Genomic DNA, 8,433 nt, shown 5'->3' on the forward strand with positions numbered 1-8,433 from the left:
GGGCTAGCACATGTTCCCATGGGCATATGTTTGTGAAAATTTTGCTGCAGAAAGATTTCCTCACTGCCGTTGGTTGAAAGCTGTCTATTCCACTCTGATTTCCTCTCATTCAAACTTTCTCTCTTGTCAGTTGGTATTGAGGTACCAAGAGCATTTTGGGGATCTAGCTGAGGGAAGTCAAATTGGTTACACATCTAGTCTGGATGTATTGTTCACAATCATTTGCAGTATGGTGAAATTATTGCAGGCTATCTCCATGTAGGAGTGGCTCCCCCCCCACCCCCTTTTTTTGATGCGCATGCCATGTTTGATAAAGTTCAAATGTGCAATTTTTATGGCCATTTGAAAAGACATTTTAGAATGTTTCCATAAAACAAGTGAGGATTTACAGCCTCCTAATTTGGGTGCATCTGAAGGGTACCTTTCTTCTTTTATCACTTTTAAATTAATTTTTCAAGAATTGATGAAACTTCAGATAAAAATAATGAAATAGGAAACAAATGCAATTTAGATAAGCAATGAAATCAACAGAAATTATCCTGACATTGAGAAACCGATTGCAGAAAAAGCCTTCAGATCATACCAAATGAAATGACTAATTAAGAGGAAAAAATTAATTTTGCATAGAAGTAAAGAATAGGTGCTCAGATATTTTGATAATCCAATTAATGAAGGGAATCACATGAGCATATTAGGAAAGATTTAAATTCATGCTAATTTCACATGAAACACTTATCTCAAAAAAGATGATAGTTAACTCTTAATATACCACTGCCATGAGGACATCAATGACAAATTAAAAATGAGTGTGATCAACTCCACCAGTATTGAAAACTAGTCACTGTACATGAAAATTTGAAACGCCCTGAAGTCTTGCAACTCATGTTTGAGTTTGCCCAAATTGGATGTCTTAAATATTTGCATGGCATTACACAAATGAATTATGAAGCTGAAAAAAACTTTTCTTTGAAAAGTCAATACTATTAAAATTTAAATTTTGATTACCACAGTGAGAAAAGATTGAATTATCATCCATATCTCTATAGGAAATATTATAAAATCATTATCATATGATCATATATACGTATAAAATGTGAGATTGTCACATGATCAAAAAAGTATGCAGCTAAAAAATGAAGAAGATATATAGTGGTAGGTAATTAATACCAATAAAATGTTATTTTTCTCTAATTGATATTTGTGACATTTTTCAGCTTTTAAAAATATGTAATTTCTTGTGATTTCTTTTCTCATTTGTAATTAAATATTTACTTTTGTTCCTAATTTTTGTATTGATAATTCTGTGCTCTTTTTCCCAAAAGAGCCCCCCAAATAGCATAAAACCTGGAATCACCCCAGCCCCCAAATGTGAACACTATTCTAAGCCACTGTCTTCCTCCTTACCCAGTCAACTAATCCTTTAGTGCTCAGCTCAAATGTCACCTCCTGCATCATGGTTCCTGGTATTGATATCTGTTTCCACAAAGAAAAGGAAGTACTAAATGTTTTAAACAACTACTGTCCAATGAACTTCATGTTAGCTGCTCTCTGAAGGCCATTGTTAAATTATATACATTTCTGGTAAGCAAGGCTATTGTTTCCTCTATATTTCCCATAAATACAAAACAAATACTGTTTGCAATAATTCTTGCACTCTATGAATGTTGTGGTGCTAACTCTATTTCTTAACAAGTCCTTCCTAAATGTGTCAGATAAAGATAACATTAAACCCTTCAGGTGACCCACTTAAACTTGGACATGGCTTCAGGTTAATCACGGTTTCTTGTCCATAAACACAAGACTTCCATTGGTAGAGTTACATGGGCAAGCTATTGACTTCTACTCAAGGTAACGGCACATGTAATTACCCTTGAATTCTTGGGACTTCGGTCCACTCCGCTTCCAGCCCACTGTAGTCACGTCTTAACATTCATGCTGATTATAACACTCTAATACTCAGGGATTAAGTGAATACAGCCACTGGTCTGTAACTGGCATTCCATTGTCAATCCACTAAGGTTTATAAAAGTACAATTTGTAAAAGAAGGAAATAACTCCATTGCCCATAATTTAAGATGGCAAAATCAGACCAATTAAGACTGCCAACATAAGATATAATTAACATAACCATTGTGTAGAGAGTATTGCAGCACATATGGTATGATATGTAAAACCAAACAATGTTTTTTTATAAAGTGTGAATATAGATATTATAAAGTTAAAGATCAAGTGGAAACCTCTCTTCAGTTCCTCCTTGGGCTGCATGTTTAAGTAAGAGACTTACTATATCAAGTGTCAATTTCACACACGATGATGATGAAATAGTCTATTGAAAAAGAAAGTAACTAGCATTTTTTACTTTATATGTCAGGTTCTTGATAGTTTCCTAAATAACAAGGAACACTCTTAGTCAGTTGGCATTTTCCAGTATTTTAATTGCCTGCTGTGATATAATTATTGTGACATTTTGGGATGTTTTTAACATCCTGAATTAAATATTCTGACATCCCACAGAGCACTTCATGAAAACAGTCAAACTGTATTCAAGTCATTAGCAGTCTACAGCTGTCCTTTAATATTAAAATTATTTTCCAACACAAAACACAGATGAAAATTAAAGCATTTAACAACCTTGAGCTCAGGTTAGACGTGAGGTCTATATTACTCTAATTTGTCAGGTAAGGGAGATCAGGGTGACTGCAAGATTCTTCCATTAAATTTTATCTAAAGCACCAAATGAATTAGGGCCACCTCATCATGAAAGATAATGAGCAAAATGTACTGATTTCAAAAGTGCAATTAGCTGTGAATTACAGAGTCACAAATTCTACAATAGGAATAATCACCAGAACAACACATCTCTTTCTCTATTGTCCTGCAAAGATGACTTCTTTAATTAATTAATTAGTTTGTTTGTTTCATAAGCTTTTCTCAAGTAAAATCTAACAGGTAATCTGGATGATTAATGTATTTTAAATAACAAACCCAGTAATGTTCTTGAGGAAAGACCCTAGTGGAGGTCAGGATTGTGGGAATTTGGCAGTGCAGGAAGCTATGGGATTCAGTCCCTCCACCAGAACAACTATTGAACAGGCAGAAAATGTGTGAATCAGCTATTTCAAAATTCAGACACCCAGTAGAACACTGTACAGCATCCAGGGAAGGGCAGAGGAAGAAGCTGGTAAATTACAGTACATACCAGCACATTACTCTCCTTATGCAGCAGTTACCAGCACCCATCCCCCACTCTCACAAAAGGAAGTAGTGGGGTCCAGCACCTGGCACAACTTGCTGGTGCCTGAAAGTAACATAAATATCCACCTCCTCAAGATCTAGGATGAACACGGGCCAATCTTAATCATGGCTTTTGATTAGCTACTTTGGATTGCTGAAGTCAGCCATTGTTCCAACCCACGCATCTCTGGATAAAGGCAGCAGAGGAGACTTAAAGATAATACACATCCTCAGAGCAGCAGAGGACAGCTGATGGGCTGCATTTGCTAGGTAGGTCCAGAAAGCCCAGTTTTGGGAAGCATAGAAGATACCCAGAGTGCCCTCCCCAGCGCAGTTTGGAGCCAACTCATGGTCCCTTTGTAGGTCCCTGACCTTGCTCCATCTGGGAAAGATTGCCTTGGGAAACTCTGCTCCAGCATCTCTCTTCTTAGAATTTGCCCTCCAAGTAAATTCTTGAGACAAGAGCAGTATAAGAAACAATTGTGACAGATGGCATAGAGTAAAGGCATACCTGCTTTAAGACCAACAGTGGAAAGCCCAGGAGAGGGAGAAGTTCTGTCACCTGGGAAATTGAGGGGCTTTCAAACTCCTGCAAACAAGAGAACTTGTAAGGCCACTAGCAAGTTCAAGCCCAAGAAAAGTCACAGGCCCAGAAAAGATAGGAAGGACACCACATTTTGCATTCACCTTAGGCATACCTTCCTGATAGGAGGGCTGACCCTCAAGAAAATCTCTGTAATATCACCAGCTGCTTATAAAGTCTTGAAACAGACAGGTCAGGAAATAAATTCCAGAGTTAACATTTTAAAACATTAAAATTTACAGTGTACAACAAAAGTTTACAAGACAAACAAATTAATAGGAAATGATGGCCCATCAAAGGAAAAGTTAAAAATCAGGAAACATTAACAATGATTGAACTGTACCACACCAGAGAAAAGTTTTTAAAAGATTTCAATATGCTCAAAGAGATAAAGGAAAATACAGAGAAAGAACTGAAGGATAACATGAAAGCAATGGATGAACAATATGAGAATCTCAATAAAGAGAAAGAAATTTATGAAAGGAACCAAACAGAAGTTTAAAACCACAGTAACTGAAATGCAAAATTCCCAAGAGGGTTTCAACAACAGCTTGGAGCTGGCAGAAGAAAGAGTCAGCTCTTTGGAATGAGTTAGGCTGAAGAGAAGAAAAAATAAAGATTATAAAAAGTTAAAATAGACAAAGAGACCTTTGGGACACCATTAAGTGCACAAATGTATGCATCATGGGAGTCCTAGAAGAAGAAAGGGAGAAAGGGATAGAAGGAAAATTCAAAGAAATACTGACAGAAAACTTCCCAAACCTAGCAAAAGACTTGAGTGTGCATATCTAAGAAATCCAAAGAATACCAAACAGGATAAACTTGAAGAAGAAAAAAAAACAAAACACCCCATCACATACTGAGCATATTGTCAAATGCAAAGGGCAAGGAGAGATTTCTGAATGCCACAAAAGAAAAGCGAAGTGTTATATACAAGGGAGTCCCAATTAGCCTAAGTGTCTATTTCTCATCAGAAACGTTGGAAGAAAGAAGCCTGGGTTGAAATATGTAAAATACTAAAAGAAAACAATTGCCAACCAAGACTTTAATATATGATGAGACTTCCTTTCAAAAATGAGAGAGATTAAGACATTCTTATATAAAGGAAAGCTGAGGGAGATTATCACCACTACACCTGCCTTATACAGTGCTAAAGGGAATTCTTCAGAATGAAAGGAAAGGACACTAGACAGTGGTTCAAAGTGGCATAAAGAAATAAAGACTACCAGTAAAGATAACCATTTGGGTGATAGAAATGCCAGTGTTATGGTAGAAGAAAGTTCTGCATTATCTGTATTTACTTAAATGTAGATAGATTAAACTCTGTAGTCAAAAGGCAGAGATTGGCAGAATACATAAAAATGGATGATCCAAAAACAGTATACAAAAGACTTGCTTAAGGGAGTGGGGATGGGTATATGGGGACCTCATATTTTTTTAATGTAACATTAAAAAATAAATAAATAAATAAGATTTGCTTAATTTAAAAGACTCAAGTATGTTCAAAGTGAGGGATGAAAAAATTATTCCATGCAAATTTTTTAAAAGGTGGGTGGGTCTGTTGTGGCTATACTAATATCAAATAAAACAGACTTGAAGGCAAAAACCATTATAAGGGATAAAGAAGGTCATTATATAGTGATAAAAGAGTCAATTCAACATGAAGAAAAACAATTATAAATATATATGCACCTGATGACAGAGCACCAAGCATAAATGAGGCAAATACTGACAGATCTGAAAAGAGAAATAGACAGTTATGCCTTTATAGTAGAAGACTTCAATACGTCACTTTCAATAATGGATAGAATATCTAAGCAGAACATTATACAGAAATAAAAGACTTGAACAATACTATAAACCAACTATATCAAACAGATATATACATATATAACACTTCATCCAACAGCCGCAGAATACACCTTCTTCTCAAGTGCCCACATGGCTCATTCTCCAGAATAGGCTACATCTTAGGCCACAAAACAAGTCTTAGTAAATTTAAAAATATTGAAATCATACAATGTTATCTTCTCTGACCACAACAAATGAAGCTAGAAATCAAGAACAGATGGAGAAATGAAAAATTCACAAATATGTGGAAATTAAGAATGGACTCTTAAACAACCAATGGGTGAAAGAGGAAATCAGAAACAAAGTTAGAAAATATCTTGAGGTGAATGAATATGAAAATATAACACACCAAAACCTACAGGATGTAGTAAAGGCAGTGCTGAGAGGGAAATATCTAGCTCTCAATGCTTACATCAAGATACGTAACCTCAAAACTGGAAGAACTAGAGGAAGAAGAGCAAAGTAAACTCAAAGTGAGCAGAAGGAAGGAAATAACAAAGATTATAGTGGAAATAAATAGAACAGAGGGGAAAGCACAAGAGAGAGAATCAATATAACCAAAAGTTGGTTCTTCAAAAAAATCAGTAATTTTGGCAAACTGTTAGCTACACTAATGAAGAAAAAAACGAAAGAGCTCACAAATGACTAAAATCAGAAATGAAAAGGGGAATATTGCTAACTACTCTACTGAAATAAAAAGGACTACAAGAGGATACTATGAACAACTGTACACCAACAAATTAAAATGAAATGGACAAATTCCTGGAAACACACAAAGTACCTACACTGACACAGGAAGAAATAGAAGATTTCAACAAGCCAATAACTGATAAAGAGATTGAATCAATAATCAAAAAACCTCCCAAAAAGAAAAGCCCAGGACCACATGGCTTCACAGGGGAATTCTCCCAAACATTCCAGGAAGAGTTTATACCAATCATGCTCAAATTCTTCTAAACAAATGAACAGGAGAGATGTATTAGTCAGGCAAAGGTGTGCTGATACAAAGTACCAGAAATCTGTTTACTTTTATAAAGGGTATTTATTTAGGGTAGAAGGTTGTAATCACAAGGCTCCATAAAGTCCAGCTCAAGGTTATTTCCTTACCAAACTCTGTAGCCATGTGTTGAAGCAAGATGGCAGGTGACATCTGCAAGGCTTCAGCCTTTCTTCTTCTTCTTAAGGCTCCATGATCCCAGCTTCTTCTGATCTCACCTGTAGGTTGGCATCTCTCTCTCTCCCAGGGGATCGTTTCTTTCCAGGCTCAGCGTCTCTGGTCTCTTCACAAGGTCAGCTGTAGACTATCAGGCTCATCTCTCTTTCTGAGACCTCTGTTGTGTTTATTGAGCTGTCTCTATTCCTCTGTATTCTTCTCCTGTGTGTCTACTTCTGTGTGAGAGTCTGTTTTATCAGTCCAAAAGGGCTGGGACTCAATGCTGAGTCGCACTCTAATGATATGGTTGAATCAAAGTCCTAATTTTAACATAATTTAATCAGACGTCTCAGCTGAAACTAATACAATCAAAGGATATCATGCTCAGAGAAACAGACCAGTTCACAAACACAATCAATATCTTTTTTTGGAATTCATAAACAATATCGAACTGCCAGAAGAGAACACTCGCTAACTCATTCTATGATGCAAACGTATCTCATACCAAAGCCAGATAAAGATACTGAAAGAAAAGAAAATTACAGACCAATATCTCTTATAAATATAAATACAAAATTCCTCAACAAAATACTAGCAAACTGAATCCAACAGCACATTAAAGAAGTTTTATGCCATGGTCAAGTGGAACTCATCCAGGTATGCAAGGATAATTCAACATAAGGAAATCAGTTGGTGTAATACACTATTAAAAAAATGAGGTGAAAAAACTTCTTGATCATCTCAATTGATGCAGAAAAGGCATTTGAGAAAGTCCAGCACCACTTCTTGATAAAAACATTTAGAAACCTATAAAGAGATGTTAACTTCCTCAATATGATAAAGGGCATGTAAGAAAATTCCACAGCTAACACCTCTCTGACCCAGGGTCCTGGAACTCTCCGCCCCTGCTCACCACCCTCCAGTAGTGCTCATCTCCTATCTCTTCCTGGCATGTACACTTCTGCCTTATGACCTCTCCACTGGCCATTCCCTCAGAGTTAATAGAAATGTGTTGGTTCACAGTTTTAAGGCTAGAAGTCCAAAATCAAGGCATCAGCAAGGTGATGCTTTCTGGCATTCTGGGGCTGGCTGCTGGCAATTCTTGGTCCTTGGCTTTCCTGCTTCTGGGTTCCCATGACTTCTGGTTTCTTACTCTTCCTGTGGCTTCTCTTTCTCTCTGTATCTGAATTGTATTCTACTTATAAAGGACTCCTCTCATCTGGATTAAAGCCCAACCTGATTCAGTTAAGGCCAATCCTTAACTGAAGTAACATCGTCAAGAGATCCTATTTACAATGGGTCCACATTCACAGGACCAGGGGATGGGACCTGAAAATACTCTTTCTGATTGACATAATGCAATCCACAACAGTCTGCTTCTGGACCCCGCAAAGACATGTTCTTCCCACATGCAAAATGCACTCATTCTATTACAACATCCAAAAAGCCTGAAGTCATTTTTCACAATGCTAAGTACAAGATCTGATCAAAAAGAGGTCACAGGTCTTCCAGCCTGATGGAGCGACAATGCCACCCCTTCCAAGTGAATATTCTCTCCAGACAACTGGGCGCCACCCTCAGAGCATGGTTTCTTTTAATCCTTATTGCAATC

The sequence above is a fragment of the Dasypus novemcinctus genome, chromosome 1 (assembly GCF_030445035.2).
Source record: "Dasypus novemcinctus isolate mDasNov1 chromosome 1, mDasNov1.1.hap2, whole genome shotgun sequence".
Lineage (NCBI taxonomy): Eukaryota > Metazoa > Chordata > Mammalia > Cingulata > Dasypodidae > Dasypus > Dasypus novemcinctus.